The following is a 24,641-nucleotide window of genomic DNA, read 5'->3' as shown; positions in this document are numbered from 1 at the left end:
ATAGGGATGAGGTTATTTCAATGTGCCTCATATTTAATGTGGCACACTGATACATGCACACATATCCTTTCTTTCCCTGTCCCAGAAACACCTTCTGAACCACTTGCCTGGTCTCGTGGGCTCCTCATATACGTGGATATAATGCCTTTTTGAAAGTGTACTAGAGATAGGACTTTTATTGAACAAAGTTTTAGTGTCCTTTACCCCTAAACACCTTTCCACAATAGCCCAACTCCTTTGGAAGGACACTAAATTTGTGTTAACATTTAACAATTGTGTATTAGACTTCAGATTTTGTGTTAAAGGATTAGTACTCCCTGGAGAGAGTTGACTGTTCTCAAGGTAAGTTTAAATCAGGTAAGGCAGCTTCTGCCAGATGGGCATTGCTGATGCAATCCTAAATAGATGCACTGCATGTTATCCTTGCTTCTTCTGAAAAACAGTTTTATGTGGCTGTAGTTTCTACTGAAGTGGGCACATTTTGCCTATTTTGCTGTCTATTTCTGGGTGCTACCAGACACAACCATTCCTTGAGCATGGCGGGGAAATATATGGGAGCTGTTAAAATTGATGTATGTATGCTTGACTGACAGATCCCAGGGGCTGCAGAGAGGCATGGGATAAAAGCAGGAAGGAGATCTCCTTCTCTGGCTGATTGTAGGAGCCAGGTCTTCCTATTCTTCTGATATTGTCCATGAGAGATCTAGGGCATAAGGTCTCATTGACCATCTCGTCCCCAGTGCTATTCTGCAGCTTTCCAGGACTAAGATAACTGGCCATGACTAGCAAGGCAAAAATATAAAAGGTGGATAAGGCTATTACTTGAATCTCCTTCTTAAATATTCAAAGGCCATGAACATATAATTGCTGGTATTTTTGACAGTATCATTTGTCCGTACATGGATTAGCAAGAAGCAACAATTGTAAGTGGATTTGTTAAATCTTGGAAGTTGATTTCTCATGCTCTTGATCCTTGCTCCAACTGTTATTTTACAGTATCATCTGGAAACAAATTTGTATTAAAAACATAAAATACATCGAGATACGTTCTTTAGGAGGGAGGTCACAATTTTTAGTTGGAATAATTGAGGGGTGTAGCTTGTAGATACCCCACCTTGTTCATCCCAAACCATTATCCTGCTGTTGATGAGAACTGGAGTCTACTATCATCCAGAGCAGGAGTTTCCAACCTTAGCCACTTTAAGACTTTAAGAACGTATGCTCGGGATCAGGGTCTACAACCTTGGCCACTTTAAGACTTGTGGACTTCAACTCCACAAGTCCACAAGTCTTAAAGTGGCCAAGGTTGGAGACTTCTGATCCAGAGCACACATTCTTACTGGAATCAAAACATGTTCAAGCAGTGTTACAATTCTTCGTTTCATTGTTTTACCTACTTATACTAGCTGTTAAGAATCTGCATTACACAATTGGGCTGAAATTATGAAAAAAAGCATTATTCAATAAGCATGCCACAGAACTCTTGAAAATAATAGATGATATATTCAGGCTACTCTACTGCAATGGTAGACAAATGATGATAATAGGGAATAGGGAAATTCAGACATATGTAAAACAGTTTTTATGCATTCTTTACTGTATTTAGGGAAAAATTAAACAGGAAAGTGGGCATAGACACCAATGTGACCTCAGACACCTCTCTTGGTTACCATCAATATCCATCATCTTTGATATAAAAATATTTTTAATAACTAAAATGTAAAAAAGAAGCTGAGAGCTCTAACATCATATTTACTTGTAGGAATGTCTTGGGCCCCACAAAAGCCTCACTAGAATAGCAAGAGGGCATCCTGGAAGTGAATTCACTTTCAGATAAATAGTTGGCTAGTCTCAGGCTATGGTCATCGCTGAAACCATCTGATGGACATGGCAGCACATCACCTCACCATCCCTCAAATATATTACTGGCCCCAGATTGTTCTGTCAATAAAATATAGGAAAAAACAATGCATTCTTTTGATTCATTCTTCTTTTTCTCTCCCCTTCCCCCATAGTCTCTTTGGCTTTTGTTCCTGAAGGTAGACATATGATGACATCTTAATAACATTGTAGATTAGACATTGGTTTACTAATTAAGTCTCCACAATACCTTCTATGATCTTTAGTATCACTCTTCATAAAGGCCCCTTAGAGTAAGTCAAGATAATGGTGAGACAGAAATTTGATTTCCTCAAATTCCAAGTGTAATTACATTTCCCCCCTGATTTTTTACGTTTTTCCCATGTATTGCTTTTCTTTCCCAGCTGAACTCTTGAGCCACTGAGGTACTGATGATGCTTATTTTGGATGAGCTGGAAACAGACTTATCTCTTCTTAAGCAAAAACACAGTCCCACCTAAGAAGAACTGGAATCCCCAATGTGGTTACTATGGTTCCTTCCTTCCTCCGTCCCTCCGTCCCTCCCTTCCTTCCTGGTATGGGGCAGAGCAAGGGGCTTGTGTCCTTTATATAAATTGCTAGCGGGTATATTCATATAACTTGTAATATTATTTACCGTGGATGTTTGTGGCTTAATAGATTATGCCAATTAGCTATTGTGCTTGATTTGTTATTTAATTCATTGTATGAATTCAGAACACGGTGGCTCAGTGGCTAAGATGCTCGGTGGCTCAGTGGCTAAGACACTGAGCTTGTCGATCAAAAAGGTTGGCAGTTCGGCGGTTTGAATCCCTAGCACCGTGTAATGGAGTGAGCTCCTGTTACTTGTCCCAGCTTCTGTCAACCTAGCAGTTCAGAAGCATGTAAAAATGCAAGTAGAAAAATAGGGACCACCTTTGATGGGAAGGTAACAGCGTTCCATGCGCCTTTGGCATTTAGTCATGCCAACCACATGACCACAGAATTGTCATTAGACAGTGCTGGATCTTCGGCTTAGAAACAGAGATGTGTACCACCCTCTAGAGTCGGGAATGACTAGCACCTATGTGCGAGGGGAACCTTATGAATTTCGAAAATGGATTAATTTGCTACATTAAGAATAATGATGGCTATTTTGACTTTTTCAAGAACCAGAAACAGTGAATCATACTTTCCCTCTGCTGTGGTTTCTTGTTGTGACCCACAAGTAAGTTCCTGTCAAATTTCCTTGAAAAAGATCTCAGAATTCTTACATCAAGAACAATATTTCTTAGCTATTATGGTTTGCCAACTAGAGGTTTATGAGACAAATAAAATCTGACAAAAATATCTCCTCAGACATTTTTCAATTCTGTAAAATAGTTCCAGTCCTAATACAGTGGGCATCTAAAGTCTCTGCTGGAATCTTAGGGGTAAAAGTTAACATGGAAAAGGCTTCAGTAATGTATTATTCCACTTCAGACCATTCATACAAGGAAGAATAGATTGTAAAATGAACAGGTACTATCCTTAGCATGGAGAATTGAATTGTTTTAATTGAATGTTTGCTTAATGAAAGATGTAACATCCATAAGAAAAAAGCATGTAAAACATGCTGCATTCTGAATGAAATTATATTTTTTATGTTTATTACACATAAAAGCAACTTGCGGTAAATATTTACAGACACTCATTATGAATAGTAAGCTAATTAACAGCAGTTGAAGTGGAATGAAAACAAATGAAACAAATATCGACGAACAATGGGAGAATTCCACTATGGTAAACTCTGGTTATGCATTCAAACTAATTGTCAGTCCCCCTCCATCTGGGCAAAATCCCAGTGGTCAGTATTAGAATTTCCTGTTTTTAAATGATTAGAATCATCAACAGACCCAGAGTAAGGATCATAACCAGCATTCATGGAGTGAGGGAAGGCTAATCCTTGCCAGAGGCCTCTTTATATGTAAAATCAAGCATTCATAGGAGATAACACTGCAAGAGTGATTGTACTTTACAGCTATTCCTTTTGACACTCCTGCTGCTCCCCCAGAAGTAATGGCTGCTTAACTATAATATCTCTCCGGGTTTGGAAGATCTATTAAACCATAGCTGGACAGGATTTGGAATCGAGGTCTGTAGGAAAAAAATCAGGAGGTTGAATTGAATAACAAAGCCCAAAGATTAATGGATGATACAGGAACACATCAGAGCACAGCAGCAGCTCAAATAAAGACTGGTAGAACAGAGATGTCCTTTTAAATTCTTCCTCTTGTCCCTGAAGCTCCAATGGCTGGCCTGGATGCGTGGATCCAGTCAGCCCAAAGCTTGAAGATTCTTCACTGTGAAAGCTCTTCACTACCGTCAGGAGTGGGCTGCTGAGGGTTCGCAGGGTTTGGGAGATCCTCTAGCTAAGCCTGTTTTGGATGCAGGTAAAAGCAGGGCGCATGTGGAGGCTCGGGGAGGGTGAAAAACGGACCTCCTGGAAGTTTGGGAAGGCCAGAAATGGGGCTGTTTCCAGCTTTCAGAGAACCTCTGGAACCCGGGAAGGGCATTTTTGCCCTCCCGGAGGCTCGGGAAAACCCTCGGAGCCCAGGGAGGGAAAAAACGCCCCCACTCCCACCATGGTGCAGGAGGCTGACTAGGGTATCCACACACACCGAGTGATATGCATATGTGGGAAGAGAAAGAAATTTTGGGTCTCTGCTTTATGTTGGGTTCACAATAATGACAGCAGAATTGTCAACCGTTTCCCTTTTTCGTGTTCTACAAAGTAGACCTATTGAAGCGGGATGGGGCAGAGCAAGAGAGAGGGACTGGTGTTCTGCTTCACATGGAAAAATGCTTTTGGCCAGTGCTCTGTGTAAACGCTACGTCCACCTGAGCTGTGTCTCCCCCTCTTTTCCCATCAGGCCTGACCAGAGGTTCCTTTTCCAGTCTCTGTGCTTAGAACAGGGAGATGGGATTTAACACACGGTGCTTCTTGGGCCTTTTCCTCATAACCTAGGCTGTCATCTGTGGATGAGAGTTTCACGCAGATGCTTCCAATTTGATGTTGAGAAGCAGGTCTGCCATCTCCCCACTTAGGCTGGAGTCCTTCAGGTCCTCTCATTTGCAACTGAACTAAATCAAGATTGGTGGGAAGGAGGAATTAGTTCCTCACCAACTCAGAGTTTCTAATTTCAGATATACTGAACTACTGTATAACTCCATCACCTTCTAGACACGTGGGCTTCAACTCTTAGAATTCCTCAGTTCTGGGTGTAATAGTTCATATATTTGGAAGAGGAGGAGGTTGGAAAAAGCTATTCTAAGACTCATTGACATTTCCCACCATCTTTCTCCTCAGAGTGTTAAGTTACCTTGGATCAAGACTTTTTTCTTGTTTTGCCCTTGTTCTGTATCACACAAATTATTGGGATTAAAAAAACAAACCCAGCAAACAACCGTTTTGAGGATGTATGTTTTGAATCAGAAGAATGGTGGAGAGAGGAGAGGCAACCATTACTCACATACACACCATCCTGCCATGCTGATCAAACCTCTTTCTACTCCAGGCTCTCCCAGGCCTCCTTAAAAAAAAAAAAAAATTGATAACAGCACTGCAGATTCAAATAACAGATCCCACACTCATCACATCTACCTTACTTCTCACATAGCAAAATTAAAAGACAATTTTGAGGGTTTATGTATTCATTTATTTGCTGGTCAAACCTTTTTTTTTTTTTTTTTTTTTGTTAGCTTTGCAGGCATTAGAATTTCCACATTGGTCCCATAAAGAAATCACAATATTAAGATTTTCACGGAATTAAAAAAGTCACATCAGCAACAATAATCTTGACAAAAGCATCTCAATAATAACACTACAGACAGCTAATAACCCACATCATCCATTACCATCTCTTCAAGCAAATTACCAGATGTGTTTGAACGCTAATGATTTATTATTAATTTCTTGGGGGCAGAGGGTTTCAAAGCCTTAATGTATGAATGCAACACACGAGGTGCTTTTTTCTGCTTGAAAATTTGGCTAGAATGATATGATCTTAAAGGAGGTAACTAGGACATTCTTCCACTGCTGCTCTTTTGGTAGAAATAGAGACATTTAATTTCAGTACAATCAAGTGTCAAATCTCCCAGGGATCAGCTAGGGCTAAACGGCTTCTTTTCTTACCCTGGTGTACGACAGCATCTCCTACGGACATCCCCATGACGGATCCACCTCAAGAACTTTTTCATTCGGTGTTCTAGTGAAGCACCTCCTGGCACTGATACTTATCTGGAAGAAACTGCGTCCCCCTCTGCCTGATAGTGCCAGCCCCCACTTTCACTGTCCCTGCAAGAGACAGCACAGAGAGTGATTGGATTAAGCCCTTCACCTGATGGAGACTAATCCAGCCAGATGCAGTGGGAGCTGCCAGAAGAGGCTGAGGCAGGGGGATAGAATACAAACACATGTCACAGGCCCATCTGTGCCATTTGCCTGTCCAAGCAGCTGCCTCCAGCTCCCAGGGCACCTGTGGTTGAGAGCCCCCCACCTGGAGCTGGGAATCTCTCCAGCTGATGCATTTGTATGAGGAAGTGTTTGGTCCTGCCCCTTCAAGGTGATCTGACTTGTTTAGAACAATGTTGGCAAGGAAGGCTGGGCACGCATGCCTGGGAGTTTCTTGGGTCTCCTCTTCGCTCTTTCTTTTCTGCCTTAATTGGAACCCTCCGAGACCAGGCAAAATCGCATTAGCACCAGGCCCCAGCACACAGAGCCATCCATCTTTTTTTATTACAGCGTAATGGGGCTGCTCGGGAGGCGGCGTTCGATTTGTCACAGGCCTCGTTCGCTGATAACAGGCATTTGTCATCACTTTCTGCCTGTGTTAATGTCATCATCGGCGAGCTGACAGCCAGGCCCGTTGAGGGAGCACCAGCGACACAGCACATCCGTCAAGCTAATATTTCCATGGCTGTGGGGACCGGGCAAGTCATGGACACACATTAAAGCATTGAGAGAAGACAGGAGAGAAAAAGCACCATTGTCATTAATTAAAATGTTAGGGTGGATGTGCAGATGTGTGCAGATTGAGTGTGCCAGTGAGTGTGATGCAGTCTGAGGGAGTGTGCATTAGCGTATGGTCGCAGTCCCTATTAACAGGCACTAGCTTGGATCATGAAGTGCATTTAAAAGCTATTTGGGGCTGGGGAATCCAGAGAGTGGTGAGTAAGAAGGTCATTGTTAATAAGCAAGAAAGGGAGAGAGGGAAGAGGCTAAGCAAGCAAGAGCGTGTGAGGCTACCCATTCTTCCCCTGGAGTGTGCTTGCCACTCTATCACATTATTGTTGGTCATTCATGGACATCCTAGTGTCAATTATTAGGCTTTATGCAATCCCGTGAAGCCAAGTGGAGTTTTCAAAGGAAGTTTGGGGACATTACAAATAAAAAGAACCTTTGAACCAAAAGGTCAGGGCAGCCTCTCAGTAAAACTGGGAGTAAATTTGAATTGCAAATCACAAATTAAAATTAGTGCCACTGGCAATTTCATTCCAAGGGTTGGAATGGAGCAGGATGGGACTTCCTTGGCAGAGATGAGTAGCAAAGAAGTGTCCCATAATATTTTCAATAACACCATTCTATTTTCTGATGGTCAATCACAGCTGCCCCATTAATGTCAGTGGATAGTCTCTTGCAACTTTAGACCTTTTCTCAGGCTCCATCATTTCTGAATAGGATAATATTAAGACAATTCTGATCATGAATTAGTCCAGAGGTGGGTGTGTAGTGGGGAAGAGGGATGGCTGCAAAGAATTTAGGCTACTCCTATTGTTCAGGTCAATGGCTTTTCTGTTCTCTTTTTTTCTGTTTTTACCCTTGGTATCCCTAACTCACAGGCCTCCAAACTTGGCAACTTTAAGACTTGTGGACTTCAACTTGAAGTCCACAAGTCTTAAAGTTGCCAAGTTTGGGGACCCCTGCCCTAACCTGTTAAATCCAATTGTTATTAAGTAGCTAAAAATAGATCCACTTTCTGTTAGCAGACATCATTTTATACTTATTAGAGCTGGAGGTGATTTCAGATGAATTCAGGGTAAAATCAAGGACAGAGAGCACTTGATAAGCTCAGATCAGCAGTATCCCTCAAAAGCCAGGGTACGTGAGAGGTGTGTAAAGCTCTTCCTAGAAGAATGGAGCCAGAGGTGGCCAAGTTGCCTAGTTTTGAGAAAGGATCATTTGTCATAGGAGGTATTTCTAGTAGCAAAGAGGCTTCTTGTCATTTTTTACTCCATTCTGCCAGGTTTGTCATTCAGACCAGTAATAAAGCATGGACTGACCCCTGTGCAAGACTTTTGCATGGGCCATTTATTTTAATTATTCCACCGAACACAATGACAAAAATCTTTGTGTTTTGTTTTCCCAAGTACAGGGAGCTTCCTGTTGCTTTTCCCACCAAACGATCTTGGCCACTGAATCTGATATTCAGGATTCTTCTTTTGATCTGCCTATGACTATCTGTTGCAAGACAGCAAAAACCAGCCACAAATGCTTAGAAAAATCAAACGCTGACGGATGACTTAAATCCCTAAAGGCGCAAATAATTCCACCCACGTCTAAACCTAGCCATATTTTAAACTACGTAGCAAGTCTATGACTAGTTCAAAGACTTGAGACCACTTTATATTATTAATATTCTCCTGCAACACTGTGGGCACTTTCTTATAGTCACATTAGTCTGCATTCCCCTTGTCCTTGACTCAGGAGGAAAGTATGTCAACATAAACTGCAATGGTTTCCTGAACAGTTTTTACTGAGCCTCAGCAATAAAGCCAGCAAGCGATGCTCTCCTTACAGATTAATGCAGGGCAGCAGCGACAATTTCAGAGCAGCCACTGGCAGCTGCTTTTTCTTCCCATCTTATGTCACCTTCTGGTTGGCAAAACACCTAGTAATCTTTATAACATTTCAAAAGACCCAATGTATATAGACAAAGAATCTGTTTAATGCATAATTGCTTCATGACCGTCACCAGCTAGAAGCAAAGAGGGTTGCCTGTATTTCTTTACTAACCTCTAGTAATTGCCTGGATCAGGACTCTCCAACTTTGGTAACTTTAAGCCTGGAGGACTTCAACTTTGGAGTTGAAGTCCTCTTGGAGACCCCTGGCCTGGATTCTTCTGCCCAACTTATAGCCTAAACAGACTCACTTTCTACTTTCTCCAGGTAATGCCTGGTATTTTGCCAACCCTTGCAACAGGAGACTCTTGTACCGTTGGCAAGCCTTCATTTATCAGTAGCCTCTTTCCCTTTGGCTAAGCAAGCCGAAGGAGGCATGGCTTGGCAACTCTAGCCGGCGTTTCGAATGTGCATTCTGTGCTGCCAGGCTTTGGCAGAGAGTTCTGTAATGTAGAGGTTTGCTTTTTTTTTTTTCCAGCCATTCTTTTTCTTGGTATGCAAACATGATTTCTGTATTTTAATAACAATAGGATTCTCATCTTTTCCCCCCAGAAATAAATTCTAAAAAATTAGTAGTGTTTGATTTCAGGTAAATTTAGAACTGCAAGACTAAATTTATTAGTGAGGTATCTACCTCCTCTGACTTTGGTGATAGTTTTTGTTATAATGATCTAATCAAACAACTTTCAATTGGCTTGTAATCAACATTATTACACTATTTATTTGTTTACTGTAGTTGCTGGTGACTGTGAATGTCTTACCTACCAATCCAATACACAAAGAAGCCAAGGAGCAATAAACCTTTGATACTAACAAATAATCATCATTGAAAGAACGAACGACCTCATAATATGCCCCTCTCTTAAGCCTGTTGGAACTGCTCTAAAGCTTTCCCAGAGTACAACAGTTGGGAGATGCTGTTCTATAGAGGAGAGACAGTTGAAAAGTCATGCTTTCATGGGTCCTCGTGATGACATTATCTGAGAAAGAGAATAAGAAGGGAGCCCATTCTTCTGGATCTTATTCAATTGGCACATCCAACTGGAAGGAAGCAGTCCCAAAGTCACCCAGAGGGTTTCATCTGTTGAGGAGACATGAAGCTAAGAGATCTAGTTCCTCATTTGGAACTTCCAATGAATCCAGTGCCTTGCTAGAAGCTGACCAAGAAGACAGAAGAAGTGAAGGGAAAGTGTTCCTGATGTTTTCTTTTTTTAATTCTGCCCATAGCAACCCATTGAGGAGAAATAATATAGAGTAAGAAAAATGCTGGTTAACATTTCTTTCCATTTTAAAGTTTTAGCAAAGAGCTGAGTAAACCTAGGACCTTTCTGATCTATAAGATGACCCAGCCTACATAACATCACTCCTCATTTTTGGTGTTCTTGATATCATGAAAGGCTGACAAAATGGAGAAATGAATAGGAGGATCCAATATTGGATTTTCCCATTTAAACCTGAACAGAAAAATATTAGAATTCATGTGGACCCTGAGATCCTCTCCTAGGGCCATATGATTGAAGCCTAGTATTATTCTTTGTCAACTCAGTGAAAATACCAGCTCAGCTTGTAAAAAAAGTGGGTGGGGGACCAATATATTTATTGAAGTTATTTATTCTATTTTTATAGCCACCCAGCTCAACCAAGTGACTCTTTGATACACATGCCATAATCATAGCATCTGATTTTTAATCAGTCCTATTCCTAAAAAAAACAAATAAACAAGTATTTGTTCACCTTCCTTTGGGATTTTAAAGAAAAAAATGTAAATAAAACAAAACCATTAGGTTATGACAGAACATGGAACTTTATGTGGAGCTTTGATTACAAGGAGGTAAACTGTCAGCATTCAAAATGATCAAGGAGTTTGAATACTTACTTAGGAAAAGCTAGAGAGTTCAGCACTGTTCAGTTTTGAAAAAGATATGTCAGGGAAGCATGGAGATTTATAAAATTATCCATGACATGGATGATTATTTTATCCTCTCCGACCATTTCTCCTGGATTCCTCCTCCTCCTTTCCTCCTCTTTGTACTAGACTTGGGGTTATCCACTAAAATTAATGTTCAGGGGATTCATAACAGACTAAGAAAATGCTTGTCACATAATGCATCATTAACTACTCCAAAATGTGATAGCCATTGGCTTAGATGGCTTTCAAAGGTGATTAAATCTATGCCTCATAAATTTGTCTGTCAACAGCTATTATAATAGTAAGATGGCATGTTCATATTCAGAAACAGTTTGCCTTAATATTAGTAGCTATCTAGGAAGGGAGAAATAATGCTTTGTTTGTGAACCATCCAGGGTGCTTACCTCTACAAAGAATGCATGAGTGACTGTTTGAGATAGAAGGAATTTGGGATGAAAACATAAATATGCTGGAGAACAAATGGAATAAAGTTTGGAGATAAAGTTCTGTATTTAATTATAGTTAACTATTACATGACATATAATACACATTACTTATTGTGGGTTCTATCTTCTCCTTTAATTAATACTATAAACCTGTGATGCAATATTACAGGTATAGAGGTTGCACTGTTTTGCACGCGTGTATTTCGCATCAAATATGATGTCATGAAGGAATTAAAACATTGTAAGGGAAAACAGATTAATGCAAAAATATTCATAAGAAAGTGAATATCAACAGAATGTGTGAAAATACAGATGTTAAGTAAGGATCAAATGTTTCATTAAAAGGATGGTGGATTAAAAAATATCCGTTAGTGTTTCAAGATTAGAATTCGGAAGTAATGGGTTGGATCCAAATTTCATCATAATTGTGAATCCTACTCAGTTATTCAATAATCTGGAACTGCCATGTAGTCAGAGTGCTCCAAATAAGGCCCTCTGCTATCAAAGGTATTCCAATGGTTATTAATATTCTGTAGAAAATTATTGGGACTGTCTGCAGGGGTTAAAAACCCCAAACCCTTCACATATGCAGCAGTACGCATATGGGTTCCACACAGATCAAGACCCTGATAACATGGGGGCCTGGCTGATATGGAAGACAACCTAAATATAGAAAGCTGAGGCTTTCTCTTGCAGATATATGGATTTCATGCCAAAAAAAAAAAGTCTGAAGATTGGCATTCACGACGAATGTGTCTTCAGAATCTCTGCAAATACAATTCTTTGGGTGACATATTGAGCACTTTGGGTTAATTCTATCTCCAAACAAGAGGTTGCGAGAAGTTTTTAAAAGAAAGCATATTTTGAAGGAATTTAGTTCCAGACTCTGACATTTCTTTTTCTAAACCATGACAGGTTTCTTACTTAGTAGAAATGTTCATAAACACTGCACACCAAGAAATAGGAGAGATTGGAAGATTTATTTATTTTATCTCCATCCCCCTGCTTTTACAATATTCACATTCCCTAATTTGAAGGGAGCAGTCTTGATCTCGACAAAAGGATGCCAGTATTAATTTTAAAAAATAGTTTAATTTTGTGTTTCTGCCAGAAACATAAAAATATTTGTCATTTTTTTAAAAAAGTAAAGATGAATAGTTAACAAAACTCAGATTCTCCAAGAGAATTAAATTGTCAGTTTAGTTTGCTTGCAAATGTAACCTTACAGAATTCTATTTCAGAATAAAGAAGTTACAGCCAAGTGGCTATCCTAGTGACAAAAAAAACCCTCAGTATTGCAAATCCTATTTTGGAATTAAGTCCAAATTTATTTATTTATTGAATCAATTTTTATCTTGTCCATCTCACATTTGTGTCTTTGGACAATAAACCTAGGAATAAAAACCAACAAAAAAAATAACAATAACAAACAATGGTAACAATAATAGCAATGGCACCCAAACACAATCTGGCTCAATAGAAATAGAAATAGCACTTAGACTTATATACACCACTTTACAATGCTTTTAAAGCCCTCTCTAAGCTGTTTACAGAATCAGCATATTGCCCCCAACAATCTGGGTCCTCATTTTACCAACTTTGGAAGGACTGAAGGCTGAGTCAACCTTGAGCCTGGGTGAGATTCAATCTGTCAAATTGCAGACAGCTGGCAGTCTGCATTCTAACCACTGGGCCACTGCAGCTCCTCAAGCCACATGATCACAGTCATATCAAGAAATAACTACACTGATGAGCTCATCTAACCTGCAGATCCTGTGCCTGAGAAGAGTTTTAGGACTTCAAGGATTTACAGAACAGCAGCAGGCTTGAGGCCAAACCAATATTGAAGGGTTGGATATGGTTCTGCCTACAGGCAATGCTTAATAGATGGGACCAAGGGCAGCCCACCCACCCCCCTGGATCTAATGGGCTGGAAGCAGAAGCAATTGGAAAAAAATTGGCCTCACAAATAACTTCTCCCGATACCATTAAAATCCTTATAGGTGGCAACCAGCACCTTAACTGGCAAATAAAAGCTGACTGATTCTAATCTGATCAATCTGAGCTATTTTCCAAATCAGAAAATGGATCTCACCTAAAGTGGTCCATGCATAATTTACTTTGTATCTGACATAATGAAACTACAACTCTTATTCCAAATACAATTTCAGTAAATTAGCCATCTCTCAGGTGATCTATCAAACTCATTATATGTAGACATGACACGGATAGCACCACATCATATGCAAATACCTAGCAAATATATTTTATGTGCTGACCTAATGAAGTTAGTAGAAAATAATACAGGTAGCCCTCCATTTACCACCACAATTGAGCCTAAAATTTCTGTTGCTAAGTGAAACATTTGTTTTGCCTCATATTACAACCTTTCTTGCCACAGTTGTTAAGGGAATCATTGAAGTTGTTAAGTTAATAACAGGGTTGTTAAGTGAATCTTTGCTCGTCAGAAGGTCGCAAAAGGTAAACACATGACCCTGGGGCATTGCAACCGTCATAAATATGAGTCAGATGCCAAGCATCTGAATTTTGATCACATGACCATGGGGTTGCTGCAATGGTCATAATAAATGTGAGAAACGGTCATAACTCCCTTTTGTGGTAACTTTGAATGGTCACTAAATGAACTGTTGTAAGCTGAGGACTACCTATATTGTGTTTAAAAAGCATTGTGTATTTACTCTTTTTGACTGACATGCCATAATTAACCCAACATTTCTGCTTATCTCTGCTGAAATGATTATCTCATCAATTCTTTCTCCCAGTACTCAAATCCATCTCTTCATATTGGCTGTTTGTCCTTTCTTCACTGGATAAGATTTAATACGTGATTTCATAAACTGGAAGCTAATTGTGCTCCTTATCAAAAGACCTGTTTGTAATTTAAGCAGAGCGGAAGCGGTAAGAGAAGAGGGGTGGGGCTGAAGGAATCACCATGTCCCTGCTCTGCCTTGCATGGTGTGCTAACAAGCTGTTCCAACTCCTCCCACCCCGCCATCAAATCCGTGGAGAGGGCAAGTGTGGTGGATCCCCAGACGGGGAGTGTAAATGCTTGCTCTTTGTAAATGAAAAACATAATTAACATTAAATTGAGGTAATACAAATGAAGACAACCCAGAGCCTGACAGGATGAGTGTTTGGGGAGGCAGTACAGTGAAGTGATTCATATTTTTAATTTACTGTGCAAATAGACTATCAGGGTTTGTGTGTATGCGTGTGTGTGTGTGTGTGTGTATGCGTGCATGCAAGTGCCATATAAGTGGAGTGGGGATTTCCCCCCCACTGTTGTTTTGCTCTGCTTTAGACACACAATGACTATTAAAGTCAACTGTCCATATAATGGGACATCTCCGACATGACTGCATCCTGAGAGGCAGCTTGGTGTAGCAATAATTTATAATGCATTGTTGTCTGCCTGGCACCTAACCTTGGGACAATAGAAAGGGGATGCTGGGCAACCTTCTTGTGCTCTAAGAGATGCCTACAGAAGTTGCCTTCAGCTTCTGTCCATTGCCTAGGATGGAGAAAAGACTCTCTATGCAATAAGTCCAGACCTGAGATAAGTCACCAGCTATAGTGAAGAAACAGAACTGTTGGAAAGGTTCTTAAAATGGCACCTAGTCTTTGATGGTCTGAAATATGTTTGAATATCAGTAAGGAATGAATGAATATTTGATAGTCTTTTCTCTAGTTTCTGCTTTATGTTGACTGTCTGATAACAGCCAAAGAAACATCATACTTACGTGCAGAAAAATAGCAAGCATTTTGACCTAGAAATGCTTATTTAGAGGAAACTGTGATTGAGGCACATGTTACGAAAGATCTCCCTGTTTAATTTTTCTTACTAAGACTTGGCTGTATTACTGATTTTGTCAGAAGAACAATATCCCATTCTAAGATTCCATGACAAGCCTTTGGTTTGATTATTGGAGAGAGGAGGGGGGGATATAGAGATATGGGATACTAAAAAGGAAACATTTTACTATATGAAAAGATAATGTATTTACATGACACAGTCTTATCAAATACCATCCCACTACTACCGCCCCATCCCTACTACCACTATGAAAAATAATAATGGTATTTGTTTACATCCAGTGATACTTGGATGTAAACACATATTTGTCTCATCCAGCATTTTGCTCCCGTAGTGGTCAGGAAGATGTTTATGCCAGGAAAAGTAATAAGCAGGACAGGGGTGGGATTCAAATTTTTTAACAACCAATTCTGTGGCCGTGGCTTAGTTGGTGGGCATGGCTTGGTGGTCATGTGACTGGGTGGACATGGCTTGGTGGTCATGTTATTGGCTGGACGTGGCCAACTCAATATCACTCACATCGAGGCACGCATCTCCTCGCCTGGCGTCTCATGACTGTGGGGATGCTGCAACAGTCGTAAGTGTGAAAAATGGTCATAAGTCACTTTTTTCAGTGCCATTGTAACTTTGAATGGTCACTCCATACAAGCAAAGTATCAGCAAAGGAGGGAAAAATAACTCCAGAGACGTTCCTGAGACAGGAAGTCTAGTCCTGCCAAGAATGTAATAAAGGTTAATGGAGAGGCAGTTTCTGTAAGCAACACCAGAATGTTTCCTTCCTGCCTTCCTTACAGGATTAGGCCAGTAATTTCTTCTAACAACCGGTTCTCCAAACTGCTTAGAATGTTAACATCTGGTTCTATTGAATAGGTGCGAATGGTAGAATCCCCACCCCGAAGCAGGACAGAAGTACAACCACACCTTCCTGCTGGTGTTTCCTAGCAACTAATATTGAGATGCTTTGGATATTAGAGGTAATATATAGCCATCATGAGCACCAGACACTGATCATGTCATCCCTGATGTTGGCAGAAGTAACATGTTATTTACTATCTGCATTGGCTAACCAGAGAAGTAATTCTGCATGGGCAGTAAAGTGCATGGAATTCCTTCCTACTTAATTAGGTCAGTGCCTCTTTATGTAGTTAATATACATAGTCCTTGTGTAGCGACCACAATTGGGACTGGCCACTTGTCAATAAGCGAAGGAGCCACTAAGTGCCACCGTAACTGTTAATGAACTTATTTCAGCTTACTTTTGCTTTACACATATGCAAAGGTTGCACATTACTTTTTCATCCCTGTTATAACTGTGAATGGTTCAGAATGAGGACTACCTGTATGCCTATAGACTCTAATTTGAGCAAATATTGGGGGAAAAAAAACATTTCATTTGCTGGAATCAAAGATGGTGGGGATGGCCATCACTGTCTGAACTTCTTGATGGCTTTTGATTATGAATATAGTTATGTCAGGAGCCTTAGACCAGTGACCCCCAACCTTTTGGGTTCCAGGGACTGGTTCTGTGGAGATAAGTTTTTCTATGAACTGGAGGTAGTGTGGATTCACATGCTGCCTCCATCCCACAAATGTGTCGCGTCGAGCGACCGGTCCGTTGTTTCGATCTTCCGGTTTGCTGCTGAATTCCTTTCAAGAAGCAATTTGGCGGGACCCTCTCAAGGGTGAAGCTTAGCGGGACTCTCGCAAGAGTGAGTGCCAAGCACAAAGAAAAAGACACGAAACAAAGCAATTTCTTCAGGTGAGGAAGCACATCGCGCCTGGGGCAGATGGAATTGTCCCGGCGGCCCGATTGCTTTGCGCTGTCCTCTTTTATTGTGCTGAATCAAAGAAGGGGTGAGAGGGATTGCAGGAAACAATAGAGTTACAAAGTTAATCATTAGAACCAGCTACGTGACACAAGTAGCGAACTTCGTGACTGATACTTTTCCGGTAAACATGTCTTAATACTGAATACACATCTTTTAGCTGACACAGACTTCTGGAGTTAATCTTGTCAGCTTCTTTCCTGTCAGCTCAGTGGAATTTGCCCTGAGAGGTATACGTGCTAGGCAAGATTTGTTCTATGGAAAAATAGCCAAGGCAGAATAGCCACAATTCCTCCTTTTCTTTATTTTTGTGCTCATGATTCTAGGTAGAGTCCTTTCTCCTCCCGAGTAGTCCCATAAGGTGGCAACAAACCCTTCGGTTTGTTGATGCCTTGCAGAACCAACTCATACGAGGAAAAGTCCTCATCCCCCAAATCGTGGCTAGGCAGAGTTAACAAAACTTCTTTGGGAGAAAAGGAGTTATTAGTGTCTATTTCCTCCTCTGACTCTAGGTCAGAGTACCATTCCAGCAAAGGTTTTTGACAAGGTCTTTTGATTCAATGATAGATGTGAGAAAGCTAACTGATTTTTGAGTATTGTTAACTTCATTATCAAGTGTATTCAAACGATCCCTCAAAAATGTAAGTAAACGTCCTAATACACATGGACCAATAGTACAAGCAAGAAGCAATAGCACAAGAGGACCTATTAAAGCAGACAATAGTGTGGTTAACCAGGGAGAAAAATTAAACATGCCTTGATACCATGGCTGACCTTGTTATCGTTCATTCTCTCTATCCTTCAAACGTTTACGTAATTCAGCCATGGAATCTTTGACAATTCCTGAATGATCAGCATAAAAACAACATTCTTCCTTTATTGCTACACACAAATGGGTCTTTGTTTGTGTAGCATGCCAATTTTTGACATGCCACAGCCCAGTGCCACTCCAAGGACTAGGGATTGGGTACTCCTCTCTTAGATAAACTATTGGAAGACATATAAAAGTGACCCTGATCCAATCAATGCCCTCTTCCTTTGGAGAAATCATGTGGAACTATTTCCTTAAGCACATGGAAAACCTCATACTGCCCAAATTAATAAGTGTCCCATCAGAACTCCATTCTCCTCTTCATAGATGAGGATTATTTCCTTACATACTTATTTACTCTCTCTCTTCATTGAAAATTAGGAAAAGAAAGAGGCTCAGAAAAGAATGAAAGCAAGTACAGAAAGAAAATGAAAAGAAAGAAGTAAGAAAATGTTAAGGTAGATGGGTCTTTGGATGCATTGGAACTCTTATATTCTCATTGTTCGTTTTAGCTGGCAGAGGGTTGCAGGAGGCCATCGCAGCTGAAAACGGAGTTTAGGAGCCCGTTTTCACTGGCAGAGTGGTTGGGCTGCCACAAGCACCCTCGACACGAGTGATGTTGAGCTGGCTACGCCCACCCCAACCCCTCAAGATCAAACATAACCCTGATGTGGCCCTCAATGAAATCGAGTTTGACACCCCTGTATTAAATGCTTATTCACATAACAAATTCTGCTAGTTTTTTTTCTCTTCATAAACAGCTGATGTAAAACACAAAATCAGCTTAAGCTTCTCATATAAAAGCACTTCCTATCCTGAAATTTACAATTGTTTATATCATATTGATTAAACAGTCAAATGTGTATTGAGAAACTAAAATATAACCTTAAGCTAAATATTTTAATTCAAAGGCCTAAGTTATTTTTTTGCTTCCTTTTGAAATGATGTATAAATATATTATATGTTGTTATTATAATATTATGTTATGTTGTGTTATGTTGTGTTGTTACGTTATGTTATGATATACTATGTCTCAAACTTAACTGATTAACCATCAATCTCCCTCACAGAGGGGCTCTAGGTGGTGTACAATTCAATGAATACAATAATATGTATATAATTATCCGTATATGTGATAATAATGATAATTAAAATCCTTACTTTATAGACTAATATGTAGAGGTCTCCATATGGCAGACTTCAAAACAATATTGTGTGTGTTCAAATCATGAATGCACATGCCCAGAATAATGCTGACTCTAAAATTCCACCTTCCCCATTTGATAGACCCAATATATACCAGACTTTAACCTGTATGATTCCCAATTAAAGATCCAAAGATCCACAGACCCAGAATTTCATAGCCCTCATATCTGACCGTTCCAGTGGACATCAGGTTGCAAAGTTGTCTGGTCCACCATGACAAAACAAAACAGCTTTTGTGTGGGCAGAAGGACTATTATTTTGATGCAACTTAATGCCCACCAGATTGGTTTTGATTTTAAAAGCACTAGATCTCTGTATGAACAGGAGAACCAAGCACAGTCTCAGTTCTAATAAACATTCCTCAAGACAGGAACTTGACATCAGAAATCTCCGATGGAACCTGTATATTCTTCCTCATATCTTTCATCACTACCTTTGGGGAGAGAATTCCTCCCAATTCTCACAGGGCTTTTGATGTCACTAAATGGCCAAACAGACAATACTAGGCTCACTCTGGGAAAATTCAATAAATGAATAAATACAGTCAGCAAAGAGACCTAAAATGATTCTTGTTTGTTGGGAATGAGAGACACCAAGTGTAATTTAGGGTTTGATATTATAAAAGCTGTGCTGCTCTAAAGCAGCGGGATTCTCAGTGGCTCATTAATAAAGGATAAACTTGGAGTCTATTTACAAGGCACTTTTTGGGATTATTTATACTTCATTATACATACATAATGTTGTACATATTTACCGATTAGCTCAGTGGTGAAGAAAGGAATTTGGAAGGAGGGGTTGCTCCTCTGTTGCCCTATCTTTCTCTTTAGAGCCAAGGTATTCCAGAGAAGGACTCAACAAGAAAGGATTTGGGTATATTTTTTCCCCAAAGCAATGGAAGATAGAAAGCAGGCATATTGGCTTGATCCTTGAAGAACGTGTGACATTTTTGGAGTATCTGATTCTGAAGCACAGTATAGGATAGCATTTCTATTACAGTAATTACACACTTTTTCTACCTTCCCTTTCCTTTGTGGGAACTTCATCCACAGCCAAGCCATGGCATCATTCTCAAACATGCACTCTTTTTTCAAATTGCAGAGAAGAGGCCTAATTTTTTGGTGTGTGTGTGTGTAGGGAATTTGCATGTGAATTTTGCTAGTGTGTCTGGTGCAGCATGTTTGGGGAGTAAATAGAAAATTTCCAAGTGGAAGTATCTACTGATATTCCATGTATTATTCCCACCCACCAACTTCATTACATTTAATTTTATCTCAGAAGCAGAGGAAGACAACACAAAAATGCCCCAGGATGCAGGTTGCATGAGCCTTGAGCCACTAATAATTCATCCTTGATGTAAGTGGAGTCAATGAAAACTTGTCTGAAAATTACAGACTAATTGCAAGAAGCACTTATGGTAGGCTTTTTCACCTTTTAGATGTGTGAGACTTCCACCGGACTATGACCATTGGAACTGAAATCCATCTTGGCTTGGGTAAACTCAGTCATACCTGGGAACAACAGGGAGAGTTGTACCAAAGGTGGTTTTTCAAGAGGTAACTGGATTTTCTTGTTTTTCTTTGAAGATGTTTCACTTCTCATCCAAGAAGCTACTTTGGCTCTGACTGGATGGCAGGGAATGGAAGGATTTATACTCTCCTTGCAGACAGCTGGTCATTTGCATTCTTTTAGAAAGTTGTTGAGGCCACCAGGAGGTTTATCTATGTCAGGGGTGTCAAACTCGATTTCACTGAGGGCTGCATCAGGGCTGCGGTTGATCTCGGGGGGCCGGGGTGGGCATGGCCAGCTTAATATCACTCGTGTTGGTGGGGGCTGTGGTGGCTTGAACACTCTGCCAACAAAAATGGGCTCCCAAGCTCTGTTTTGGGCCACAACAGCCTCCTGCAACCCTCTGCCAGTGAAAAAGGAGCTCAGGAAGGTCATGCGCAGCCCTCATGAGCTCCGTTTTTGGCTGCAATGTTCTCCTGCAACCCTCTGCCAGCAAAAACAGAGCTTGGGAGCAGTGCCACAGTCCTCACAAGCTCCGTTTTTGCTGGCAGAGGCACTGCAGGCCAGTCCCTCGTTGTTTCCATAGCCACCCTGTGGGCCAGATCTAAGCACCCCATGGGCCAGATCCAGCCCACTGGCCTTGAGCTTGACACTCCTCAACTGTGTCATCAGGGTCACCTGAGAAGTACAAATGGGTATGGAGCCTTCTTGAACTGTTGAAAGGACTGTGTTGTAGAACTGGAGACAGATGATGTTCCCCCTCTGTTGCGAGAGGGCCAGTGGTGGGATTCAATTTTTTTTACTACCGGTTCTGTGGGCATGGCTTGGTGGGCGTGGCAGGGGAAGGAGACTGTAAAATCTCCAGTCAGAGGCGGTATTTGCCAGTTCTCCGAACTACTCAAAATTTCTGCTACCGGTTCTCCAGAACTGGTCAGAACCTGCTGAATACCACCTCTGGAGTGGGCTGTTCAATTTTGACATAGATGGCTTGTTTGACCCCTGTTACAGGTGTTGTTTCATGCATTTTAAAGAAACTCATCTAGAAGCTCATCTAGAAACAAACAAGATTGCCATTTAGGTGGGCCCTTTAAATTCAAGTATATTTTTGAAAGGAAATATTTGAGGGAAGAAAAGGAGCATGTAATCAATCCAATTCCTGACGCTCTTTCTATATAACACCAGAATATGACAATCCCAGACAAATAGATATAGTCTGGCATTACTAAACCAAATCCTGAATCTTAATCTGGCCTTTACTCTTCCTATATGAAGAGAACAACATTAAATTCTCTCTCTGGGGAGTCCAACAAAATGTCCTAATCCAAATCAGCAGCACACATTTTAATGGCTTAATCCTATTTTCGTCAGAAATTTGAAAGTCTAATGAGCTCAACTACATTTGTATTCTGCTGTAATGCCCCCCCAGAGAATTCCTCTTTCAATTCCCAACGGTGTTCTTGATCCTTCAGCAGCACATCAGACTTGCCAAGTTAGGATATACAAAAGAGGAAGCTACGTCCCGTAATCACAAATCACCACCCAACTCTAAGAGTCTTTCCCCACTGCTGCCTCTCCCCCTATTCTTGAATCAGCAGAAAAATAATGGGATGAAATAAGCTGTCCTCATTACAAATCCCTATCCTGTTTTATTTTATCTTTTCCCTGCAATTGAAAGTTATCTGACTTCCTTCCAAAGTAATAGGGAACAAAGCCTAGCATATTTTACATACTTTAAACCTGACTTTGGATTGTATCGGTAAGAATCTCTCTCACTCTTGAGCTGGGAAGGAGGTGGTGGCCATATCACAGAAATGTGTGAAAAAAAGAGATCTTTCCATTCAAGGAAAGACCCCAAAGATCGTAAGACTGGAAAGCTGTGGAAGGAGATGCAGATATCCAGTCTGGAGCAGATGGACAGAGTGCTGAGATCAGCCTTTCCCCCTTCATGTTATGGTGCCCTGATGGCAGGAAGCATTCCAAAAAAGGATGCCAGAAAAGAAAATTATTCATTTTAAATAGCAGAAATAAGGCTAGATTTAGGTTTAACAACAGTTATGGCCATAGTAATTCATGCTGCCAAAGGTTGATCCTCACCAATTTTCAGTGGTGGATGCTAGGTGGTTGGCAAGAAGACAGATGGAGCGTTACCTGTTTTGAACCTTAGCATGATATCAAGTTGGAGAGGCCTTGATTTTGACACTCATATCCATCTATCCATTTCCCAAGGAATCCACCAAACACTTCTCTTGCTTTCCTACAATAAATAAGAACACCACCATCTTCTTACCTTCTTACTCTGGCAAAATATGGGGTCAAAAGGACTTGTGCCAGGCTGTTTTTCTGCCAGCTCAGAGAGGCGTGGAGAGTGCTTTAACTCAGCTGTTAGAAGTGTTACAGCAGAGGCAGGTTGGCGATCGTCAATGGCACCGTCCTTCTATGCTGGCATTGTTTTGCGGTGTCTCAAAATGGCTGGATAGTACTTTAACATAGCCCACGAGCTGAACCTGAAACACACCCCATTCTAGGTTACAGGTTGTGGAAACCATGTTGCTTCTTCAGTATTGCAAAGAGCCCTTGTTGCTATGCTCCGCATAGCTCTCAAACGGATTTGAATAAGAGCGAAGCGCAGTAAGGAACTCAGATTTATGCAACTAGGTTTTATTGTTAAGCGTCCAGTTGAGGTAACTGACCAATAGGGACATCTAGTGGTCACTCATTGCAAAAATCTTCCAATCAACAAGAACAAGACAATTACAACAACCTTACAACATTATTTTTGTCTGGGTGAAATCTGATCTATAGTGTTTTTATTATTCCAGTATCTATGAAGTTCAGATCTGCCTGAAATTAAACATAAAGTCTCAATTTATCATTTTTTTAAATTTAAAATCTCTTTTATGTTACCTTTCAAAATGAAATCCTTCCAATTCAGGTTATGTCAAAACCTGAAAAGCAACTCCAAAACAACACTTGCAGATTTGTGTGTTCTTCAAGTCAACCTTGACAAGTCCATGCAGTTTTCTTGACAACGTTTTTCAGCAATGGTTTTCCACTGCCTTTTTCTTAGGGCTGAGAGAAAGTGACAGACCAAGACCACCCAGCTCAAGGCAGCATTAAAACCCATAGGGTTCCGATTTCTATCTCAGTGCCTGTAACTACTGCTTCAAACCTTTTCTTTAAAGCAAAACAACATAGGATGCTAAGAAATAAAAATATGTTTGAAATTTAAAAATGATCATACTCTGCTCAAAAACCAACAAAGTAGATTGGGCTGGTATATATTTTGAAGGCAGTCTCCAGAACTGGACTGCAGCTGAGAAGGTAAGCATTTAATACATGGCCTTAAAAACAGGGCATCCACAACAGATTGTAAGATTTGGGCAGGTTCTTATAGCTGCAAATGATCTTTCATATACCTATTGGTGCTTTTAAGATCATTATGTGCAAGGTTTCAGGACTAATCGCAGAAAATACTTTCCAAATACATCATTAAATTGGGGACTTTGCTGTCACTTGGGTGTAGTGATAGCAATAAATGTAGAAGTTTTACAATAGGACTGAAAAAATTCCAGAGGGATTGTGCTAACAATGAGTATAATCTTCATAACTGTTTGCTGTTTTGGTCATGCTCTTGAGTATTAACTGCTATGAAATAACAGTGGAAGAGGCGTCCATCTTCCTGCCTTAACTTCAAATACTTCAAATTGGCTCCCAGACTGAGAAAACAAAATTTTGGGCTTTATGGATGCTTCGGAACTCTTACATTCTCATTAGCACAGCCTAAAACTAGACAAGCAACCAATAAACTAAATAACCTTCTCTGAACTGGATTAATGATGTCTGCTATAATTTTTTTTTCTGGGTAGTTTCCCCATTGTGATGAGAGGTTTTGTGCTTCTATTTAAATAGCAATAATTTCTAAATAAGTTTCAATATATAATAACTCAATCTCCCATGCACAAAAGGCTGTTCTTTTTTGCTCTCTTTTATTAAGACATCTTATATTTTGGATTTAAAGAAACAAAGTTGTTGTCACAAGCTGTCGTGCCAAATATGTATTGCTTTCTTTGAAAATGTAGCTAGATTAATGGATAAAGGAAATGCTGTGGGTGCAGTATACTGAAACATCAGCAAGGCATTTGATAAAGTAGACCATGTCCTCCTTGATAAACTGCAAGGAAATTTGGAAGGAGAATGCCACTACCTAATGGATTTGCAATTGGCTGAATAACTATAGCCAACACATGGCCCTTAATAATGGGGTACATCAAGGCCCAGTATTTCCCAACATCTCAGAACATGAAG

The 24,641-nt window shown here is 40.3% G+C and overlaps 2 long non-coding RNA genes across 4 annotated transcripts in view; both read right to left on the bottom strand.

The window, feature by feature from the left end:
* The window catches only part of LOC148130891 (uncharacterized), a 32,090-nt gene extending 19,183 nt beyond the window's left edge, over nt 1–12,907 (bottom strand). For all 3 annotated transcript variants that reach the window (XR_015749427.1, XR_015749426.1, XR_015749428.1), the window contains exons 1-2: nt 12,751–12,907; nt 6,032–6,193 (exon numbers count right to left, since the gene is read on the bottom strand). This is a non-coding gene — a long non-coding RNA (uncharacterized LOC148130891). The remainder of the gene's footprint in view (nt 1–6,031; nt 6,194–12,750) is intronic.
* Nucleotides 3,394–5,432, bottom strand: LOC148130892 (uncharacterized). The gene is made up of 2 exons (XR_015749430.1): nt 5,370–5,432; nt 3,394–3,993 (listed from the first exon to the last, which is right to left on the bottom strand). It is a non-coding gene; the product is annotated as an uncharacterized LOC148130892 (long non-coding RNA).
* Nucleotides 12,908–24,641: the final 11,734 nt, after the last annotated feature.

Source organism: Notechis scutatus, chromosome 4, assembly GCF_049901735.1.
Source record: "Notechis scutatus isolate UNSWTSFEM ecotype Mainland chromosome 4, rNotScu1.2, whole genome shotgun sequence".
NCBI classification, from domain to species: domain Eukaryota; kingdom Metazoa; phylum Chordata; class Lepidosauria; order Squamata; family Elapidae; genus Notechis; species Notechis scutatus.
This window is presented reverse-complemented; position numbering and strand designations above follow the sequence as displayed.